Genomic DNA, 10,769 nt, shown 5'->3' on the forward strand with positions numbered 1-10,769 from the left:
TGGGAGCGGGTGGTGTGGCTGGATATGTGAGTCAAATAGCAATATTAATAAGACCGAAAGTGGTATGCATCATTGTTCGATAACACTGAGCAATGCACATTACATAATGTTTGATTATCCTGCATTGTATTTCAATTCCAAAATCCGAATCATGGGACATGCACGAACTCACCCGAACGAACGTAGCGTTTAGAGAATACGATACACGCCATGAAATATTTAGTTTCTTTATCGCTGTCGTGACTCGCGTCAGCATTTTGGAATTTCGACCCCACTGATTATAAATCCAGTCCAAGTACGTTCGGTGGGATAAATGTCCCGTCTGATTGAGCGTGTGAATTCCATTATGTGAATCAAGACACGATTTTTGATCCGTGATCGGATCCCAATCACTTCATTTTGTTTACAAACTACCGGTCCGGTTTATCAGGTACACATTGGCCATGTATGTGACAAGCGAGTAATGATAACCTCCCAGAGATCATGTGTTCTTTCATTACAAAATTAATGAACATTGAACAGTATTATCAGTAATACGGCAAGTACTAATCAATGTGTGTATTTGTTCTTCACTATTCATCATTCATATACATGTACGAGGTCACACATCGTGTTGCTCAAAGCTAAAAATAAGTGCCTTTGCATTTTAATTTCAGAAGTAGCTCATCACGTTGATGACTCCATGCAGGCACCGGAATGCCATATAGGCTGGGTGTCTGGATGTGCATCAATTACACACAAAGTAGAAACGAGAAGAATACGTTCTGAAAGATGTATGAAATAGATTGCATACGTTTATCAAAATCTTGCTGTACACTTTTTACACGAGTAATCTGGACATTTACCAGTGTCCCGTTGTTCAAAACAACCTTAGCTAAGATCCACTTTAGGCACTAAGGTTAGAGCTACGATCACCTTAAGAAAGGTGTCGTTGCACACAACAACCTTAGGGCAACCTTAACCCTTCACTCCAACCTTGGCCGTAACCTTAACTAAGGCTGAACTCTTCAGCGCAGGAGTAATGGAAGAGTCCCTAGTTACCGCGTGGATTAACTTCCCTGCTCGCACCTGCAGACGACAGCAATGTCAATATCCGACCTGTCCGTCATGCGGAAGCGTAACTGGCAACCAAAGTTTTCTCCTTTCGAGATCAGTTTTATTGCTGACGAAGTTAAAGCGCGTCGGAGTATATCGTTCGGCCCCTTTTCGTCAACAGTCACCAGAAATCCTCCCCAAATCCATGACTCTTCCCATGATTTCTCATGGATGGTCCGCAACTTGTCTATGACACGGCTAGCAGCAACCCAGTGCATTTATAAACCGTTAAGCGTTATATACCGTAAACCGTTAAAGACCATAACACTCTGAGCGAACACAAACTGTATGACGCAAAAGACCAAGAAAATTAATAGCACGTGTTACTAATAACAAGAATCATATGAAACATAGGCCCACTGTATCAAATTTAAATAGAAGTAAAAATCCAGTGTCTGTTCCATGATATATTTCTTAAAAATCCCATTTTCCTAAGCTTTTCCAGGCCTGGAAGGTAACATTAATGTTTCAAAACTTTTCCAGGTTTCCATGACCAATAGGAACCCTGTAAAGTGTAAGTGTATATCAATCACGTAAACAAAGATATTCATTAGTTATTGATTTTTACTTCTTTTAAGACTAAATGCCTGTTCATCCGTCCAGAGGTCAGGCCCAAATACGGAAGAAATGGAACGACTGTGTGAGTAATTATATGAGTTCCTTTGTATCAATGACCAATTAAAAGCTGTGATGAATTGCGTTTTGCTCCAAAAATGCAATAAGATATATTGTAGAGACAGTAGTTATTGTCTGTGGTGATTTAGTGTTTAAGTGTTATAAGAAACAAACACAAAAGAGAATTTTAAATTAAATGACATGACAGGCTTTCAGTGATTTTAACAGTTTTTTATGATTATTATGACTGTGAAGAAGGAGGGTGAATAATTTTGATAACTGTAGGTGGCAAATTAAAATGATCATCACCAACAATGGCAAGTGACAAACACCCATGTTGTTTGTTTCCCAAAAGACTGAAACATGTATTATGACATTGCAATAAATTAATATAAGAATTAATACGTACACTACATTTGTTACACAAAGCAACATATAGCCAGATTAAATTCTTATATATACAATTAGCTCTTCTGGTTTAATTCTGTTTGAAAATAAAGTTTTCATTAATGTTAAGAAATATTTAGATACGGTGTAATGAGATGTATTTTTAATAGAAGTGTTCCTAGCTATTACAGCAATAAGACTGTGTAAACTGCATGAAAATTGGCATAAATTTGATTACTTGAACACTTGAGAATAAGTTGATAATTTAATTTATGCTGTATTTACATTAAATTAAAAATGATTGCATTTGCCAGATCCAAGGTGAAGAAGAAAGCAATTGACGTGCGGCGTCAGAGCTGGAAGACAGGCGGGGGTCCAGCACCAGTTGGTTTGTCTGACCTGGAGGACAAGGTTGGATTTGTGATCGATTATTATTAAAACAATACATAAAAAGCGGTGAATTGTATCCAGGTGTGTTCTTACATAGTTCAAGTTAGTAACACCTTATATCATTCATTCCAGATTTGAAAACATGCCACGCATATCGTAAAAAAACATATAATAACTGCACAAAATATATGTTTTTAAGAAATTAAAATATATTTATATTTTACAGAATCGGGACTACAGTGAATAGCCTCCCTGTGGTATCATCATCAGTACAACAGCCATCAGTTGCTACATCACAGCCGTCAACAGAGCATGCAGCCCAATAACCTGAAATTGAAAGGCACAAAGAAACCGTAAATGGTAAAATGACAGAAAGCAATTATCTTTAATAAACAGAATATATTCGAAAACATTTCATATTTATCACATGGTACTTGCAAATACATGTTAATCTAATTCCATGACAATACCAACACAATAAAATTATACTCATAAGAAATGTATTGGTTATAATTCATTTTTACTGTAACTTAACAATACTGATATTTTTTGCAGCAACAGAAATCCATTGTAGGAGTAAACATATGCTTAGGTCAAGAAAATCAGGTAGGAAGGAAATGTTCTTGACAGTCAGAAAAATTGCTAGACTTATATAAGTTTTGGGACGGATGGGAACTGATTGGGACCCAGGTGAAGAATGTATGATTTTACCACAGCCATTTACCCAAGTAGTAAATGTAGACCCCTCCCAGCCTTAATTCAGATTCTAGTATAAATAGCAAATAATAATTTTAAACCTTATACTTTAATTGCATACAACAATAAAACAAATCGCAATTATGACATTATTACCCTTTCTACAGGAAGGGAAGCTCAGCCAGGCGTGACTGATATCCTTAACAGCGAAAAAATAAGACTAAAATTCTGAAGGTCCTTCTTGTGTACCTCAGTCCTGGATATCTCAGAACAGCGACTTAAGGTTCAGTCAGAAAGGCTCGCCCTGGAAAGAGAGAAATTTGAATTTAAAAAGAACTTAATTACCATACCAGTATAGAAACTGTTTCTCCAGTTATAAAGTTCCTGGCTGAATTGTAATCAAGTTTATTACCTAAGTATTAGAAAATCCTTCTGGAAACTTTATGCCATGAAACATGTTGATACTCTCATTGGTGAGTGAGCGAGTGAGGTTAGTTTTCCTGGAGTAAAGCTACATCTTGCAATTGTCCTGCATCACAAGCTAATGGCGCAATATCCCCTTTTAAAAATGTTCCAAGGGAAAGTTGTCAGCATTAATTGTACAGATTGAATGTATGATACCAGGGTATGGGTAGGAACTAAGGGGCACATATTACTGTAATATGTATTACAACCTTCCGGTCGTGTATTACCTTTTGTACTAATTTATCTGCATTGTGCATTGGAACAATACATATCCCCACACTATTTTATGATTTTTACGCTTCGAAACTTCTTCTTGTTCACTTTGTTTCAAAGCTGTAACAAGATGTTTTAGCGACATTAACTTTGATGTGATCTGACATACAGTGGAGTTGCTTCTACTTACATTTCATGAAAATCTTTCGTTAACAAGGTTCTGCCTAGCGGTGTTGCCATCTACACGCTGCATGGGTGTATGTGGGGTGTTAGTCTCCATATCTGCCTCTACAAGTGCATCTCCTGGTGGTACCTGCTCTCCCTTAATGGAGATCAAAACCTGCCATAATTATCACAGAGCACCTGTCTGGGCTGAGCCATAGACATCCAGAGGACTTGTGCAAACTCCTAAAACATCATCATACAAGTCAAATCTTACAACAATGTTCTGGCAACAGGGGGATACATGATGGCGATAATAATTTACTTTGCAGGTGATGATGTAAATTATGATTCTGATACTGAGTTCAAACTGACCTCAGCCTTGCCTTTAAAACACCAAATGAGCGCTCAATGGTGTTTCTTGTTGCGAGCTGAGTTGTACCTCTCTTGGGGGTATGTCTGTATAAAACAGAGAATCACGTGCTGTTACATTTTCGATAGAAAGTGATGGTAGCAGGTAGTCAAAATGAGAGACGAAGAGAGAAAAACTACACTGAAGGAGGTGCTGGCATATGGAAACGGAAACAAAGACAGATGTGTCGTCAGGCTGTTTCAGAAGTACCAAGTCTCTGTGGCAGGTAATCTTGATTTTTCAAAACCCTTGCGTGCTGACATTTATGATAATTGAAATACAGACTGACACAATTTGGAATCGGTCACGTGCTGATCATGGGTTGCAGTGGTAAGTCGAGGTCTGCAAGTATGAGGATGGTCATTTGTTATACTTGGTTGGTTGCAACGAGGTGCAAGCCATGATATCCTGCTCAGACTAACATTCAGGCGCCTGGCAACAGAAGAATGGTAATCTCCAGCATGCATTCTTATCAATGGCGATGTTCCATGTCGCAGAGTCAAGACGTGACGTAGACATATGACCTTGAAACGCCTGTCAAAGCGAATGCCAGTTTCTGAAAGTAATCCGATATTTTATTGCCTGACAGTGAATGCTCTTTGCTGCACAATTTCAACTGGAAGGTGATTTCTATTGCGTTAGGGCGATGCCTTTCTAATTCTTGTAAGAAGTCTCATCCACATCAACATTATCAGGTAAAATCGTTTGCTTACATGTGCAGTTGTGTAAAATCATGTTATCAACACTTTTGTTACTGTATATATTTTGACGATTGTTTGAACACAATAGGTGATTAACACATTTTCAAAAAATACAAATCGCCTATGCGTTTCTTTTTTGGATAGTATATAGTCACCACATCACTAGTTATTCATGTAAATCACTCCTTTGGTGATTTGCGTTGTGGGGCGTGGACCATGGCCATGTCTGGGTCTTCCGTGGGGTCTTCCATGGCTTGTTTCTGCGCTCGGGATAGGTTAGATGTGTGTCCGGGAGCTTCTTGTGGCTGATATGATGGCCTGTGTAATCTATGTTACCTCAGGGGAATGCTGCTTGAGACCTTTCTCAATCTTACTGACGAAGTCGTCATAATGTAACCGTGGTTCGGTGGGTACATAAGTGAGGTTTGGTCTATATGGTCGAAGATGATGGTTTTCGTTCTTCGATGATGTCTGGTCCTCGGAACAGTAACGTCCCTTGGTAACGACAACACGATTTCAAAGCTTAGGACAATTTATAAAGAGTGTGTATGTAATGTATCAGTATATGTAACTGGATCTTTCTCCCACCTCGGCGGAACTCGACATGTAACGCTAACATGACAGGGAGCTTTAGCCTTTCGTGTCGAAGACAGATGTTTACTTCAGAATACCCATTTGTGCGTGTCCTTTGACATAATATGCTGTAATTGACTGGATTTAAAAAAGTGAACTTTGGTATATTTTTGCTCAAAGAAAATATCTTTTTATGTACCACGTGTGATTTCACTTCAGCTTCTACCTGCGACTCAGTTTTGTCCGTGTACCACAGTCGGATTGCACCTAGGATGTGTCCCCTCGGAGTTGCCACGCGGCCAGCGAATGGTATAACACAGGTTGTCATGTGTGCAAACAATGTTGAGTCGAACCTGGGACCTATCTCACTTGAACAGGTTGGGATGCTATCTTGTCAGAATTACGTGAAGTTAAATCAAATCTATCCTTCAAATTGACGATTTGAAATGTGAAGTGAAAATAACAGGATCGAGTAACAATTATGTCCTCATTTACTAAATTACTAATTATGTACTCATTAACTTTAAAACCTAGCAAACGTCTGACGTAATTAGAGCCAGCCGCCATGGAATCGCCACTAAGCCACGCCCTATGATAGTTATAGTGCAGGTTCCTAGGACAAGGTTCAGGCCCTCAAACCCAGAGCGGTGCTAAGGGAGAGTGGGTACGGCATATCAAGCGACCTCACAACTCGCCAACGTCAACAACTCCAAGCCCTTAAGGACAGTTCGGCTATTTTAAGAATGGAAAGCTTGTGACAGTTCAAAGTATCAATAACCAGGGTTCATTCGTTCCTTTCATAGGACAACACAACCTTGACCCAAAAAAAGGAAACTGACATTAGTATGAACGGGGCTCAATACGATTGTGGTTTGTTAAAAGGCTCGCCAAACGCGGACACCGGTAACACTGACTATAGTTCGGATGATGTAAATAATTAAAACTTAGTGTTTTTAACACAGGTTGTCATGTGTGCAAACAATGTTGAGTCGAACCTGGGACCTATCTCACTTGTACAGGTTGGGGATGCTATGTTGTCAGAATTACGTGAAGTTAAATCAAATCTGTCCTTCAAATTGACAATTTGAAATGTGAAGAGGATCGAGACGTAACTCGAATCTCGTAACAATGATTTTGATTTTATTTCATATCTTCGCAAGTTTCATATTATTTGTCTCATGGGGACATCTGTTCAGGATGTATGAAATAGTAATTGGTTAGATTGTTATGATATATATATTAGCCTTGCAGTCGTATTGTCTAATGTTAGGAGAGTGTATTTTCTGTAAACTGCATTATTGATTAGGTAAATTAATTATTGGGTCACAATGTTTAGTGTTTTGAGTTGTAGTTGACAGGGGTCACATTTCGTACTATAAATAGGCAGTGCTTTTCGTACTTTGGCAGCATGCTTTAAGGTAGCGCTTTAGAGTTACCTCCCTTTGACTATGTGTTTTGATTAGTTGAGCGTACTTCCGGTCGTATGTGCTCGAACGTTCAAGAATAGGTGATTGTGTATATAAAGACTGCTTATTGTATTGACGACGGACACACACAAACACGATTAACTAGAGTACACAAAACTGCCTGCCTTCGTCAACGCTTGACCTACATAACCGCTGCCTGACCCCATTACATTCGTGTCACTCTTACACCAACACGTCGGCGAGTCATTACATATGTGACCCATTACTTTAGATTTGACTCAGTTGTATTGTATATGAAACCTCTCTCGTGAAATTTGTGTATCTTGGTCTTGTTTGCTGAATACAAATTACTGAAAATTTCAGACTTCTCAGTGTTATATATTGCTGGTTCTGAGGGGATTTCTTACACCTTTTGTCACTGCAGATTATTCAACATAACACTAAATATGGACGTCTTTCGGGTTGCGTGTGTATATGTATTCATGAACGTTTTAGGAGGATATACAAACAAATGACATGTCATGTAGAGAATTACATTTGGTTAAAGTTGTCAAAACAATGGTTTTCCTCTAACAAAGACGTCAGGTTATTTTGCAGTTGCATCAATATGTTTAATGTTGGAGAGTAGATTTTTATCATCTTCCTCTTGTCAATCCTGTAATATCAACTATAATGTTAGCGATTCAGTCAGCAGCGCCAAAGAAAAACTTCTTCAACTTTTTTGAGTAACGTAAAGAAAAAGGTAACTCGTAGAGAGTGTGACAGACTCCCATTACATCATTTTTGTACATGTCAAGAGTGATCAAATTCTAGTGTAGGTTTACACATGCCCCGAAATAGACTCCCACGTCAATGTTATTTAATGTTAAGAACATTTGATATCTTTGGCTATAATACCTGGGTAACAATTGGTAGAACATCCTGTTACAGTTGTAACTATGGATTTGGTTATGCTTGGTTAAGCCCAGAAATTGGAAATGTGGAATATTTTGTTAATATTTTTCTATTCAAGCACGGCTAGGTGACGACTTGGTTGCCATCAGATAGTGAATCTCGGCAATGTTATTTTTACAAGGAGTTCACTTTGTTAAATGTTGAAAGATATTTGTCTTGTGATGTCCCTCTGCATTTAAGAATAGTTATGTCAAGGTTTAGAAGCAACAATTTTAATAAGACTTTCGAATCTAGTAGGTATTATGCAATTGAATATAACGACAGACTCTGTCCTTCTTTAAAATTCAGACGCCAGCATTATATAGAAACTGAATATCATGTACTATGTACTTGTAATGCCTGTGACACACTTAGAAATAGATATATAACAAAGTTCACTGAAGAACCACTTACTCATCACTCTGTCGTAAATCTTTTGCAAAGCAAAAAAGACGCTGTCATATCCAATTACCGTTACTAAAGATATAAGAAATCCCCTCAGAAGTCTGAAAATTTTCAGTAATATGTAAACAAAAGCAAGATACGAAGATTTACAACAGAGGTTTCTAATACAGTGCAGCTGAGCCAAATCTAAAGTAATGGTTCACAAATATAATATAATATCAACACACCAACGTCATGGTTTGAGAGTGAGAAATAGTTATACTGAATATTACACGGCGAATGGTCAGTATTGGATGTAGGGCAGATGGATGTAGGCCGAATGATGTACTCTAGTTATTCCAAGAGTAGTCCGTGTGTGTCGTCAGCACAATAACCAGCCTTTATATAGAAAGTCACTGATCCCAGAACAGTCAACTAGTCAAAGAAGGCAACTCTAGAGCGCTGCCTTAGGGGCCTGCCGCTAAAATACTAATAGCACTGAACATTTATGGAGCGAAATGGGATCCATAATAACTATCACTCAAAACTCTCAACATTGTGACCCAATAATGATCATCACTTCATCAACAATGCAATTTACAATTCGTAACACCATACTTACACCATGTACTGAAATAGATAAAGACACAGAGCTACAAAGTTGTTTTGCGCACCCACTAAGCATAATGCCAGTTTGGACGAGGGCCTCTTTCCTGAATTAATACTGCCTGGCTGGATAACTCCGTGCTATCAACATCTCCTGGAGAAGCTTGCTTTTTGATTGTGGTTTTCGATTGCTATTGGTGATTGTGTTCATGTGTCGCTAGACTCAGCTGATTGTATGAAGAAACAGCTCACTTGCACAAAGCAATCTTAGCGCTACAATGATTGTAACTCCCATTCTCCAATATAGGCTTAAGATAGTTGTAACGCTAAGATCGCTTTGTGCAAGTGGGCCCAGGTCATCTCAGCAGCCAAGTAAAACACAGTTGAGTAAGGATCGTAAAACTGCCAGGAGAGACGCCCGCAAAGCCTTCAGGGCTTTACGGTGTAGACGAACAGAACGTAACAGTTAACACTTTTGCAAAATAAGAAATACGTTTACAGCTTGTTACAGAATATATAAGCCTGATATTTCCATGGAAAAAGTACAAGAACTTACTGACTCCATACAGTACATCCTTTTAAATTTTGGAAACTGCGGCGGACATTTCGAAAAACGTCAAATTCAAGCTCAAACATTTCGAAAACAAAATGGCGTCCTCATTTCAAGAATGTTTTTCTCGAATGAATCAGTTACTAAATGATGACATTTATACACAGTGTGATTTTATGGATGCATTGTCTGATCCCGATTATAAGTTTGATGTGCATATTTCAGACATTCCCACTACGAAAATCGAAATAAGCTTTAAGATATAAGATATATCAAACTTAAAGAATACTAAATCGCCAGGTCCAGACCTGAGCTTTTACCTTTCCTCCAAAATGTTAAATGCCCTATTCGAAATTTGTATATTTCTAAAAAGCTGGTCGCGATCAGGTATAATTTCAATACACAAGAAAGGCTGTTTTCATAATCCAGGTAATAACACGGGAATTTCCTCAATGAACATCCTTGAAAAAGTATTATGACAATATTTTTTACTGAATACAATGATTACAAAATGGTGTAATCTGCATTACCTAATTCTAGGGGCTTCGGAAACGAAACAAACTATTCCACGTGTGACCATATATTTATCTTACATGAAGTTATCCAAAATTACTTAATGCGCGGTTAACATAAACTGTATGTAACTTTTGTCGAAAAATTCGTTATATTCTGTTGATCTTCATAAATTATGTTTTATTTACGAAAGGCTGGTTCTAAGGGAAAGATATATAATATTTTAAAATCTGTGTATTCTAAGATAAAATCGTTTGTACGTTGTGGGGTTGATACATGACTATTTTGATTGCCCAGTTAGACTTCGACAAGGCTGTTTTTTAAGTCCAATGTTGTTCTCTTTCTGTATAAGTGAATTGTGTTTTGAAATTCTAAATGTTAATTTTGATCATATTCATTTTGCTACATGCCCATGATATTATCCTAGTATCATATACTATTGTTGGGGTACAAAATCAACTTAACAGCTTAGGAAGGAACACACAAGACTGGAAACTGTTAGTTAATTTTGACAAAACAAATGTTGTCATTTTTAGAAGAGGAGGACCTGTTGCAAAAAAAATAGAAATGGTTCCGAAATGGACAGCTGGTTTCTATTGCCAGTCACTATAATTACCTGGGTGTACTGTTCACTCATACAACGAATT

Source organism: Haliotis asinina, chromosome 3 (genome assembly GCF_037392515.1).
Source record: "Haliotis asinina isolate JCU_RB_2024 chromosome 3, JCU_Hal_asi_v2, whole genome shotgun sequence".
Taxonomy (NCBI): Eukaryota; Metazoa; Mollusca; class Gastropoda; order Lepetellida; family Haliotidae; genus Haliotis; species Haliotis asinina.